The following is a 13,925-nucleotide window of genomic DNA, read 5'->3' as shown; positions in this document are numbered from 1 at the left end:
TCTGTACACTCAGCATAGCCTTGCCATCTCAAGCCTCCCAGCTTCTGGAATCTCAGCTACCTGGCATCCCAGGCTCTGTATCTGCGAAAAGGGCGTGCGAGATTGCAGTATCATCCGTAGCTCCCAGGATCGAGGTCTGAATGACACTGAAGGGCAAGAAGTCACGCAACCCAAACAGCCTCATCTCACATTAAAGAAACTCCCTAGAGACTTCCATTAGCTGCCTTACTCCATAATAATGTCAGCAAGTGCGTGGCCACAGACAGACAGACGTAAGTATGAACATTGCGCTCAGTGGAACGCCATTAACCCCAGACACGTTCTGAGGTGTTTTTTTTTTTTTTGTTTGTTTGTTTTTTTTGATCTGCTCTACGTAGCTGTGCTCATTAACTCTCAAGTTCTAGCAAAACAGCCAGTGGTACTGTGCAATTGGAGAAGTGCCTTAGAAAAATTCAGAAGTGTGCCTAATGTCCCAAACAAAATATAAATATTATTTGTTAAGCGCAAGGGATGTTAGGGTCCCAGGGTTAAACACCTCAATTCCCTTCACAGACATGTGGCTGAATACTATGAACTAACTGTGAACTAACTGTGAACTAAGACCTGTGGAGCTGGAGGAACCTTGCCACACTCCACTTGAAGTGAACGTTTCAAATGTCTCTGCTGTAGGCTTGCTCCTTATCATCTCCAATTTTCCAGTTCTTCCCTGCAGAGCATCCTTCACATCCCTGACATGCTCGTGGGACACTCATTGGTTCCTGCTTTGTGGTGTGTTTTTCTCTGACTGTCGCCTCTTGAAGACCTGTGAAGACATCTCTAACATTCAACAAACTGCTTGGATCATCATACAAATTCAGTTAACAACTGTTGGAAAAACTCCAGAGTTGACACCTCTGCTGTACTTTGTACTTTATTATGGTTTCTGGTAAGCAGAAAACCTGCGAAGATAATAGTGCCTGTGTTCTGTGCATCCATCCAGTTCCTCAGCTGATGTGCTTTAGGTCATAATATGTTTGCAGAGTTAATGAACCATCACTGATGCTAGTCAGCTCCGTTCCATGTTTGACTGACACTATAGTTACTTTCCCTGTCCTGTCTAGCACATTGCATTGAATCATTTATATCCTTGGGAGCCTATGGATGGTGTCAGTTTTTCAGACTATTATTCTTAAAATTTTTTTACAATTTATTTTAATCTTTGTTTTATTTTTAAAAAGAATTTCTTAAGTGGTGGGAAGATTGTCAGAGCCAGAGGACCAAGTCATCCATCATCAGGTGCTGTCTTCTAGACATGACAGAGATGCTCCATCTGTGAGATCTCAGCAGTATGGTTGACTGGACAAGGCCCGCCGAACCACACCAGTCAGCATTTGCATTATTTTTAATGACTTACAGATTTGAGAAATACCATTGTTTGCTAGCTTTTTCTGCAGTTTTTTCTTTTTTCTCTTTTTGCAATTGTGTATAACTGATACATAAACCATATAAGTTGTTCATTTGTTTGCGAAGTAGCGTGTGACTTTTCAATACATGTGTAACTATCAGCTTCCCCAAGCATTTATCAGTTCTTTATAGTCAGTTTACTAAAATCTCTCTTCTATTTCCTTAAAATATACAATTATTTTCTTTATGGTCAGATGGGCAGAAAACCACAGACATCAAGTGATATTCTGAAGATACCATACCAAGGCTACATAGATAACCTTACCCCTCATAAGGTTAGCCCAGGCTTCCTGGTGCAGGCAACACTGCTTCTATACTTTAAAACACCATCACCACCTCACACCCACCTATCCATACTGTTTTCTTTGATGGCAATCTACTACATGAAGGTTCATTTTGAGAAGTGGGAGATGTATTTAAATTTCTTTCTGGGAAATTTGCATACATAATTGTTTGGAATTTTTTGTATATAAGCTCTATCCATTTGTTCCTTATTTCTTTACTATTTCAACTATGCTTATACCAGGATGCTTAGGTAGGTATTTAGTTGGTAGTCTGAGTTGTAATGCAATCCATGGTTATTTATTTTGTTTCTCAATTCTTTTGAGTTTTGGCCACTGGGTGCTCATTCATTTGAGTCCTGGTGGTATACCTTACTATTTTATACAGTGTCTTTCTTTACATTTTTTTATTTATTTACTTGTGTGTGTGCAGTGTAAGTGATACATATGGTTTGTGTATGTGTGTATGCATGTGTGTGTGAGAGTGTATATAAGTGTATGTGTGTGAGTGTATCTGTGTGTATGTGTTTGAGTGTGTTGTCTACAACTTGCTCTGTAGGAGACTGTAAATGTTCATATTAAATAGCATCTATATTGATGCCTAAAGCTCTAATCTAGCATCATGTAGCCCATCCTAACTTCTCCCTGCTTCTTCATCTTAGCCTCACAGCAACCAATCAGATGCCCCATCACTCCTTTATGTACACAGGGTGCTTTCAGAACAATAAATCCTTCCCTGTATGAAGTGGCTTTTCACTAGATCATAAATTATGCACATGGGTTTTTTGTTTGTTTTTTTTTGTTGTTGTTAATCAACACTCTTATAGCTTTCAGCCATGTCTGTGGTTATGTGGGTCACCTCCTCTTGCTGTGTGCTTGTCTATAGCATGATGGTCTTGTGCAGGCTGCATGATCACCTACTAAGAACATTGTGTATACAGTTTAATTCTTTGTGATTTAAAACTAAATGGGTTTGGCATATAGAATAACCACCTGTCTTGACACTGTGAGATCTGGAAATTAAAGTATATTAAGCTGACAAGTAGCTGTGAAATGTTGTTTACACTGTGAGCTCTGAGGCCCAGTGTTCACTGTCTCCATTGCTGGATCTGCACTGAATCCTTGTGGCTTTATGCTGGGTGTTAAGTCTGATATTTAACTATTTCTCAATGCCAAGGTTTTATATACCATTTCTTTGAGATTATACAGACAAGGCTATGTTGCGTATATTGACACACACCCCTCTTGTCCATAGACTTGTGTTGTGCAGTTAGAACTGGTACACCAGTGGTTTTGCAAGTTTGACACAGGTTGCTCTACAGGGAGGGCTGGACGTTTCTGTTTCCACCTTTACTGATGCTTTTACTGCTTTTTTCTTAAAAAACAAAAACAAAAACAAAAATCAAACAACAACAACAACAACAACAAAATCCCCAGAATTTCCCCACTTGGTTCACGATTTATTTCCTTTCACCATTTATTTTACTCTTGGAGAGTTTAAATGATTAAAACACAAGATAACATGCTATTTTGCCCACATTGGGGTGGAGAGAACCCAACAACCCGCTTACAGGTTGGGTCCACCTACACATTTATCTCATAATTACACACACACACACACACACACACACACACACACACACACACATTATGACTTAAGTATGCATATGGAGCAAAAGACCGAGTGCCAGGGCAGAAAGAACTCACTCTTTTTGGATGAAAAGTGAGCCCCAATCTTTATTATATAGAGAAAGAAAAAGCTTTTACCATTTTTTTGCTAAATGAACTAAACCCAAGTCTATAAGAGCAAAACTTTCTCCTCTTTAATAAGACTAAGCCTGCCTTGCTATTAAGAAAAGACTTGTTCTGTCCCATGCTAAGGAGAAGCCTACCTGCTCTTTCTGCTCTGTCTGTAGCTTCTTTCTTTTTCCTCTTTTCCTCTGCATTCTGCCTATTGAACTCTTATTTTTTTAAAGTTGTCTTATAATTTCTAAGTTATTCCACTCTACATTCTCCTTCTAATCTTGCACTCTTTTCTTGCTCTGATCTAACAATGCCATTGCTCCCAAAGCTTACTCCCAATGCCATGTTCCCAATGCTATGCCATGTAAATCATTCCTAGGTTTTTTGTACCTTTTCTAGGAGAATAGATCACATGGTCAATCCAAGTGTCCCCCCTCTTTTTTTTGACAAAAGTTCACTTGAAGTTCAAACATAAATCCAAGTTATAAATTGAATAAGAAATTTACAACAGAGAATGCTTCCATTCATATCCATTAAGAGTAAATATCTGACTAAACATTATCTGTCACTAGCTCAACAGTGTCATTGAAAGTTAAAAACCATACTTTTGTGACTAGGTTATTAGTGATGTTTCATAGAAATAAACCCTGTCAATATTTTATCTTCTGTACTTGCACCTATAGTAAATCGTTAGTTCCCTTTTTATGACCATTGGTTAATGGTTTTAAAACCTCTTGGAATGTGCTCCAAGTTGCAAATGTCAGCTTTCTATCTCAGAAGCCATTACCTCTTGACACTTGAAGGCTGTCAGAGTTCTCATTGTTGTTTTCACATCAGAAAATACTTAATAGCAGTCCTATTTTAAAATATCTTAATAATTACTAATATGATTTTAGGAATTTGCATAGAATCTCCATTAGGAACTAAGAAATCACCTATTTGTCTATATAACATCACTACCATACATCTTCATTGTTCTGCAGAAATCTGCTCAAAAGGGTGGGCTAATACCTAGCAGTGTGTGTGTGTGTGTGTGTGTGTGTGTATAACAGGAAGACATATTGATATCAGGAATCTTTCCTCAGATGATATCTTCTTAGCCTTGCCCAAAGAACCAAATCCATCAATAACTTTACAGCCCATGGTAGAACCATCTCAAGAAGATTATCTGCTAGTTTTTAGCTTTTCTTAAATGGATCTTGACAAATGACCTGAAGTAGGAATGGAGCATCTTCACATCTAAATGAGATGGTTTTGTTTTCTATTTTGATACAGTTTGAGACAAAGACTTGCAACAATGTTGCACACCTGCAGAGTACCAGGACCCATGCAGAGTCAGCTACAGACCACACTTCCTCCCACTACATACTTCTCTTAGCCTTGTCTTCATCCATGTGACTGCAGTTCTTTTCTCTGACAAACAGACTTCCTGTCACTTTCTCCAACTCTCTGTTAATAATAATATCTCCTTCATCTGACTTGGACAGACATTCTCATGCCATGGCCTGCATTTTCCACTGCATTCAAATGATTTACTGATATTCCGCTACAGTTATAGATCAGTGCTTAGCTTAGTTCAATGGTCATCAGAGAGGCTTCCTCTGGTAGCTGGTGGGAACAGATGCAGAGAATCACACCTGAACATTGTGAGGAGCTCAGGGAACCCTATGAAAGAGGGTGAAGAAAGACTGTAGGAGCCCATGTGTGGTCTGAGTAGGTTCATGTCACAATAACATTAATTCCTATATATCTGTTTGGCTGTTTATTCCCACTAAGAGTTTTTCCCACTGTCCTTCTGTTTGTAAGAATTATTAATTTATTTGAATTACGTGTACTTGGGTATGTGTTTGTTGAGGTAAGCACATATGTATGCAGGTGCCCATGGAGGAAGGCTGCTCTGATCCTCATATAGTTTCTGGGAACAACACCTCTATTTTCTGCAAGTGCATCCAGAGCTCTTTTTATTTGTTGACTTATTCTTCTCTTGTACAATACATCCAAATTCAGCCTTCCCTTCTTCCACCCCCCCCAAGTCGCTTTCCCCAGATTCAGTGCTCCTCTGCTTCCCTTCAGAAAAGATCAGCCCTCCCAGTGATATCAACTGAACACAGCATAGTAAGATGCAGTTAGACGATGCACAAACTCTCAACACATAGATGAGGCAACCCACTAGGATGAAGAGGGTCCCAGGATCATCCAAAAGAGTCAGAGACAACACTATTTGTAAGAGTTCCACAAACCCCTCAACTAAACAATCACAGCATCTATGCAGAGGACCTAGCATAGACTCATGAATGGTCTGTGATTTGCTGCTTCAGTCTCTGTGAACCTCTATGTTCCCTGATTAGTTGATTGTGTGGGCTATGTTCTTGGGGAGTCCTTGACCTCTCTGGCTCCTACAATCTTTCTTCACCCTCTCACATAGGATTCCTTGAGCTCTGCCCAATGTTCAGATATGAGTCTCCGCATCTGCTTCCATCAGCTACCAGAGGAAGCCTCTCTGATATCCATTGAACTAAGAGAAGCACTGATCTATGAACATAGCAGAATATCAGTAGAACCATCTTTTTGGCAGTTGTGTTTGGTTTTCTCCCAGGCCTCTGAGCCAACCAGCTCCGGTTCATGGCCATCCAGGTAACATTTGGCATGGGCTCTCTCTTGTGGCTTAGGTATTAAGTTAGATTACTAATTGACTGGCCACTCTAATGAACTCTGAGCCACAATTGCCCTAGCACATCTTGGAGGCAGGACAGGTGTGAGTAAAAGGTTTTGTGGCAGAGTTGGTGTCCTGGTCATACCCCTGTGAGCCTTGCCTGGTTACTAAAGGCCAGTTTCAGGTTCTGTATCTTCCATTACCACCAGTCATCTCTATAATCACCCTCATAGATTCCAGGAAGTTTTCACTCCACATCATCCCCTAAATGTCCTCTATTCCAGTCTCTTCAACCTGTACTTTCTACCCCGTTATTCCCCCTCCCCAACCTATTCCCTCACTTTCTCTTCTCTCAGGTTCAGTGTATCTGGTTTAATGTGGAGGTCTTTGATTCACTTGGACTTGAGTTTTGTGTAGGGTGATAAGTATGGATCTATTTGCATTCTTCTACATGCAGGCATATAGTTAGACCAGCACCATCTGTTGAAGATGCTTTCTTTTTTTCCATTGTGTCTCTCTAGCTTCTTTATAAAAAAATCAGGTGTCCATAGGTGTGTGTATGAGTCTTTGATTTGATAAACATGCCTGTTTTTATGTCAATTCAATGCAGTTTTTATTTTATTTTTCCCCACATTTTTATTAGATATTTTCTTCATTTACATTTCAAATGCTATCCCAAAAGTCCCCTATACCCTACCCCTGCCCTGCTCCCATACCCACTCACTCCCATTTCTTGACCCTGGCGTTCCACTGTACTGGGGCATATAGTTTGCTAGACCAAGGGGCCACTGGGGCTCTCTTCCCAATGATGGCCAACTAGGCAATCTTCTGCTACGTATGCAGCTAGAGACATGAGCTCCGGAAGTACTGGTTAGTTCATATTGTTGTTCCATCTATAGAGTTTCAGACCCCTTCAACTCTTGGGTACTTTCTCTAGCTCCTCCATTGGGGGCCCTGTGTTCCATCCTATAGATGACTGTGAGCATCCACTTCTGTATTTGCCAGGCACTGGCAAAGCCTTACAGGAGAAAGCTATATCAGGGTCCCTTCAGCAAAATCTTGCTGGCATATGCAATAGTGTCTGGGTTTGGTGACTGATTTTGGGATGGACCCCCAGGTGGGGTAGCCTCTGGATGGTCCATCCTTTTGTCTTAGCTCCAAACTTTGTCTCCCGTGCAGGTTTTATTACTGTAGCTATGTAGTGGAGCTTGATAGCATCAGCAATGGTGATACCCTAGACGTTCTATTGTACAGGGTTTTTTTGTTGTTGTTGTTGTTATCCTTGTCTTTATTTGTGTTTTTCCCCCATATGAAATTGAGTATCGTCCTGTCAAGGTCTGTGAAGAACTGTGTTGAATTTTGATGGGGATTGCATCAAATCTGTCAGTTACTTTCTCTAGGATGGTCACTTTTACTATGTTAATCCTACTGATCCATGAACAGGGGAGATCTTTCCATTTCAGATATGTTATTCAATGTCTTTCTTCAGAGACTTGAAGTTTTTATCATAAAAGTTTTTTACTTTCTTGGGTAAGGTTACCCCAAGATATTTTATATTGTTTGTGATTATTTTGAAGAGTATTGTTTGTTTCCCTGATTTTTTTCTTAGCCCCATTTTTTGTTTGTATATGGGAGGGCTTTGTTGTTGTTGTTGTTCATCTTGTATCTAGCCACATCACTGAGAGGTAGAAGTTCCCTGGTGGAATTTTTGGTGTCACTTATATATATTATCATCATCTGCAAACAATGATCCTTTTGCTTCTTCCTTTCCTTGTATCCCCATGATCTCCTTCAGCTGCCTTATTATTCTAGCTAAAACTTCAAATACCATACTGAATAGATAGGGAGAGAGTGCACAGCCTTGTTTTGTTACAGATTTTAGTGTACTTTCTTTGAGTTTCTTTCCATTTAATTTGATGCTGCAGCCAGAGCTCTTAATCACCGAGCCACCTCTGCAGCCATCTCTTGTCCTTTCCCATCCTGCATGTTTCCTTCTCACATGCTAACCTCTCATTGGGCTGTTTTAAAGGATGATATAATCAGGGTAGGAAGGTCCTCCTTGGTTTGTGTGTTGTCTGTTCTCTTTCAATATCTGTATTTGGAAGTTCTGCTGTGCTCCACTTTGATGCTGCTCCCTGTGTGAGTCTTTGACCCCAACTTCATTGACGCATAGATGAGACTAATGTGTTTGCCTGGCAGCTTGTCTTCTGTCTGGATTTTCAGTTTTAAGTCTTCATTATTAAGTCCTCTATCTCTGGAATAATACTTCCACTTGCAAGGCTTATTGGCAGAAGATGAAAAGGCACCATCCTGGTACCTTGAGTCATAATTTGGAAATATACATATTTAAATTTTTGTGTCAATGTCCAATATTTTTATTCCGATGTGTTTCTTTTTCTCTCAATGTTCCCACTGCTTGTGGGAACAATGACTAAAACACTACCTGGGAACATACCTTTATTAATTGCCAAGGTCTATAAATCAGTTAATAAAAAAATACCTTTATTTTATTTTTTCCTTAAATCTTAAAGATACAAACAGCTGATAGGATTGAAAATCTCAACAAATAAACATGTGTGTGTTTTTTTTTCTACTTGCTCTACACACCAAGAGAAGCAACCTGCCTCTGCCTTGAGTTTGAGTTTCAGACCTTGAATCATCAGGGAAGTAAGTGGCTGTGATGGGGGGGGGGGTGCCCTTCACATAGTTAGCTCAGCTGAAATGAAACATGAGGCAAGGAAGAGGGAGCTTGGCAGGAGATTCTATTCAGGTAGGACAGGAGAGGTAGGCCATTTCCATTTGATAACAATCACAGAGTATCACAAAAAGCATTCTGAAAAGCAAGTTGTTAAATGAGACCTGTAGTTTCCAAATATGGCAATGCCTCCATATTGAAACCTGATGACTGAGCTATTCATCTCTCCCTGTCATGATTATCACAGCAAAGAAACCTCTTCCCATCTGATTAAGAAGACTATAAGATGCTTAGGGGTTGTTGTGGCTTGGGTGTAAGATGTCCCCCCAGTGGGTTCAAGTGTTTGAACATTTTGGTCCCAGCCTATGGAACCATTGTAAAAGGTTGTAGAGCCTTCAGGCGGTAGAGTTGTGCCTGAAGAAGTGTGGCCCTGGGAGCTGGCCTTGATACTTAGTGGCCAAGCCCTGGTTCCTAGTTATTCTCTGTAGGACATTGTGAGCAGCTGCCTGGCACTCCTGCTGCCACGCCTACCACTCCATGATGGATGACATTCTCTTGGAGCAATAAACCAAAATAGACCCTTTTGGAGGCCAGTTGTGTCTTATCAAGTATTCTGTCACAGCAATGAGAACTAGTTCAGTAACTTATTCTATTGACAAACTCACAAAATAAGATCAGTCTGTCAATCTGCTTCCAGTGGTGTAGGCTCCTGCATTGTTCTCTTTATGAGAAGGGCTTATAAAGGACCATTACAAGCATGGGAGTTGTTGCCTAAAGTGTCCAGTGTGTCCTCATCATCTAGTTGTCTAAAAAGATTAGAGTCTATCTCCCTAGCTGGGGTCTGCTCTTTAAAGTTTCACAAGTCCTTAACCATAGCCATCACCCTTTCTTCTGTTTTCTCTTTATGTCTTTTACTCAGAGTTGTGTCCTGGTCCAACACAAGTATTGTGACTATGGAAAGTAGCTGTTGTTTTGTACTTCAGCTCCTCAACTGTAAAGCGATTGCTAATGATAGTAATTACCATGTAGGCTGTGCTGGAGGTCACTCCAATGCTAGTTATTTATAATCCCATCAGCTCAGTTCCCAGGAATCTACTGTTGTTATCACCAGATGCTCTTTGTTTTCTGTCTCAGTATCTCGAACATCTTGCTTTCATGGCTATCACCAACCCCACTGTGCTGCACTGTACAGGGGTTGTTTGTCACATCTCCCAAGTCTCTATCTGTTCAAATTGTTTTACCTGGATATTGAAACCTGCATCCAAAGAGACAAAGTCTCTGTCAGTCAATGACAGACATGTGGATTTTTCATGCAGTAAACAGAGTCATGCTTGAATGCAGAGACAGCATCTCAGATACTCCATTTTGGACCGTGATTGTCATTGTCACTGCACAGAGGTAGCAAAGCATTTTAACATCACTTGCCTCAAAGCAGGTCTGCCTGAAATTGAATTGTATGCAAATCTGCTTAAATAATATGCTCTCTTTAGCACATATTTGGCATTCTGTAGGGTAGGGCATATTATTCTTCTTTATTGTTGTTCAGTGGTAGTTTGTTAATGCTGAGCTGTGAGCAGAGGTGAGCAAGTAGCTCGTGGGTTAAACTGAGCCAGCACCTTCTTTTATGCATAGCTTTATTTGAATGGTGAACATAACAACCTTCAGTTATATGTGACTGCTGTGGCATCTTTCATAATAAAAGGTGGAGCCAAGACCTGGGGAATGGTGGTTATATGATTTTCAAAGCCTGAAATACGTGTCCATTCTTTGTGGAGAGATTGTCAGCCTGTCCCCTTGTTTCAAAGTCATCTTGGCCCTAGAATTTCAGGTTCTCTGTAAGGAAGGTGTTAAAAGGGAGTAGGGAGTGGAGGGGCACAAGTTCACATCAAACTAGGCCATTTAAGAGACATTAGCCTATACAGAAGTTATCCAACCAACATCAAATATAATGTATTTATTGTTGCTGCAAAATAGTGACCATCTTAGTAGCCCTGCCATTTCACACTCGTGAAAATTCATTAGGTTTGTATGGGAAATAATATGCTTGGTCCATTTCTTGCCACAAGGTAGATCTGTGACCTAGAGCAGATTCTTAGCAAAAAAAAACAAAACAAAACAAAAACAAAAACAAAACAATACAAAACCCCACAAAACTGTCTTTCATGTTTTAAGACATGGATCAGAGAAAGGCAACCAATATATGCAATACGTGTTTATTAAACTCTCCAAGCCACAAATTCTCATAAAAGAGAACAATTGTGGTGTCTGTCTGTCACGGTGTGTTGAAGGCATCTCAGATGATGAGCTGAGGCAAGCCTTGAGCAAAATGTCATTTCAGAACTATCACAGAGTCAGTATCGTTACTACTGTTGCCATTATCATCACTGACATTTAATCAAATAAAAAGGAACTCAAAAACAAAGACACAGAAAATGATTTTATAATTGTAACATAGAATCCAATAATGATGCCTGAAAAGATCTCTCTTGAGTACCTACCCATCCTGGCTTATTTGCTTTAGAAATTACCATCTTTTTCCCTTGGAGAAAGAAAAAAAATGTTTTAGTTCCATAATGATCTCGTTTCAGAAAGAAAGCTGTTTCTAATGTGAACATTGGAAATAAATTATAAGAACTTAAAAGCTACTTATTATTATGAAATATTTAACAATATGTAAGAATAGGGAAAAAAAACCCTCAACGTTTTGTTCTCCTGTGACCTGTGTTAGCTCTAAAGCATTTTAAAAGCCTTCCTGAAAACACAGGTCTCCAGATTCTATACCCTGAATGATATAAAGATCTTAAACCCTACAATGCCCACCTCAGCACCTCTCCACAGATGCTGGGCTCCTCCCATACAGATCAGACTCTCTTTGCCTCTCTGGACCTGCTGAGGACCCTCATCTGAGACCTTTGCCTTGTTAATGTTTCCTGAATTCAATTGCCTTGAGACCAGTTATAGGAAGACATCTACAGTGATCTCGCTAAAAATCCTCTCACTGCAATCTTGACCATGGCAATGGGAGATCACTCCTCATTACCCAGTAAAGGCATCTTGCTGATATGATAGATACTAGTCATGTGTTTTTGAGTCCATACCAAAGAGGTATATCTAAGTGGGAAGAAAAGGAAGCAAGGGAGATTTGAAGAAAGAGCAATTTGCTTGGGGCCGGGACTTCTCTGCTATTTGAACAGAAGTTTGAGGCATGATTGCTGAATGCTGGTCTTTATTCTGATTTAGGATCAAGATAGTGAATGACTTCAGTCCCCAAGACACGTGGAGCTGAATTTAGCCAGTGACAATAGTGACTGGGGAGTTGATGCTTTCTCAGATGCTCCAGCTATAGTCTGCCCTGACTACACTCTTGCTATTGGACAATGAGACCCTGAAGCATAATTCCAGGGAAGTCCACCCAGTTCTCTGTACTCTATAAGCATGAGGTAAAATTGGTATTGTTTTCATTTGCTGACTTTGTGATAACACGTTATCTAGCAAGATGAGCTTTGTGTTATATTTTTCCATAGCTAGAGAGCATCTGCCTTGAATGCACATAGCTAATTCCCATCATCCTTGAAGTTTCTTCTCAAATGATTTCTTCTTCAGAATTCGACATTGCTGATCTAACTTCCTATGTTCTCTCTCTCTCTCTCTCTCTCTCTCTCTCTCTCTCTCTCTCTCTCTCTCTTTCATATGCATAACATGATAGGACATAAGTGTATTCACAATATGCATAATGTATTTATTTTATAACTGCCATTCATTGCTCTCCCCTTGTCACTAGATATAAACAAGGTTTCTGTTGTATGACAAATAGAAAGGACATATCCCATTATAGGTGCCCTGGGTCTAATGGTAAATAAGTGAAAACATCAATGGATTGTTTGCAATAAAACTTTCAACTTTGGACAAAGAAAGTATAGCATCAAACATACTTAGAAGTCTAAGTCACAAACTGTTATTATCTTACAATGATTGCATCTTCTTTTTCATTCAGTTCAGTAAAGTTGTACATAGAATATTATTTAGCATTGTGGTGGACACTCTATTTTGAAATGTTATTTAAATAAAGAAAGCAGAGGTCAGATGATTCATTAAAACTGATGGAGCCAAAAGTTAACTTCAATTTTTTTTGGAGCAAATTATTTTGTAAGTCACTTTCTATTTCTGAAGGAAGTTGAACAAAGGTTGTTTTAGTTCCTTAATGAAACTATAGAGAGTGGAAACCCTGGACAGAGCTGTCTCTGAGGTAGGTTTCAGGTGCTACATAAGGCTGGAAGGTAAACACACACACACTCACACCACACACACACACACATACACACTCACACACACATTCACACACCACATACACAAACACACTCACACACATACACACTCACACAAACACACTCACATACACACTCACACACACATTCACACTGCACATACACAAATACACTCACACATACATATACACATTCAGCCACAGATACTCACACATCATGCATACCACACACACTCACACACTCAAACACACATAAACACATTTGCACACACATATATACACACACCATACACAAATACACTCACATATACTCACACACACATACTCATACACACTCACACACATACTCATACACACTCAGACACAAGCCATACACACACACAAACACACACATATACACTTACACATGTGTAAACACACTCAACCACCCACACACTCACTCACATACTCACATATGCATAAACACACTTACACACACATATATACATGTACCCACATACCATATACAAACACACTCACACAGACACACTCAGACATGCATACACACACATGCATACACACTCACACACACACAAATACACTCGCACATACATATTATAATTTGAAAACAGAACAAAAAGAGAAGAAACCCAGGAAATCATTTTTTCTTCACTGTTTCTATAATTTTTAAGTGACAAAATCCTTGAGAGTCAAACATCTTCTCAAGTTTACTACATGTTCAGCAAGAAAACCACTGAGAAGATTCTATGGGATGTAAACATCTGGGTTATGAGTGAGAGACAATTCTAGTCTTAGCAAGTATCCAAGATCCCTCTTGACTGGAAGAAAGCAGCAGCTTCAGCATGA

This window comes from Mus caroli, unplaced genomic scaffold, assembly GCF_978045245.1.
Source record: "Mus caroli unplaced genomic scaffold, Mus_caroli_1 scaffold_3, whole genome shotgun sequence".
NCBI lineage: Eukaryota > Metazoa > Chordata > Mammalia > Rodentia > Muridae > Mus > Mus caroli.
Note: the sequence above shows the minus strand (reverse complement) of the source record.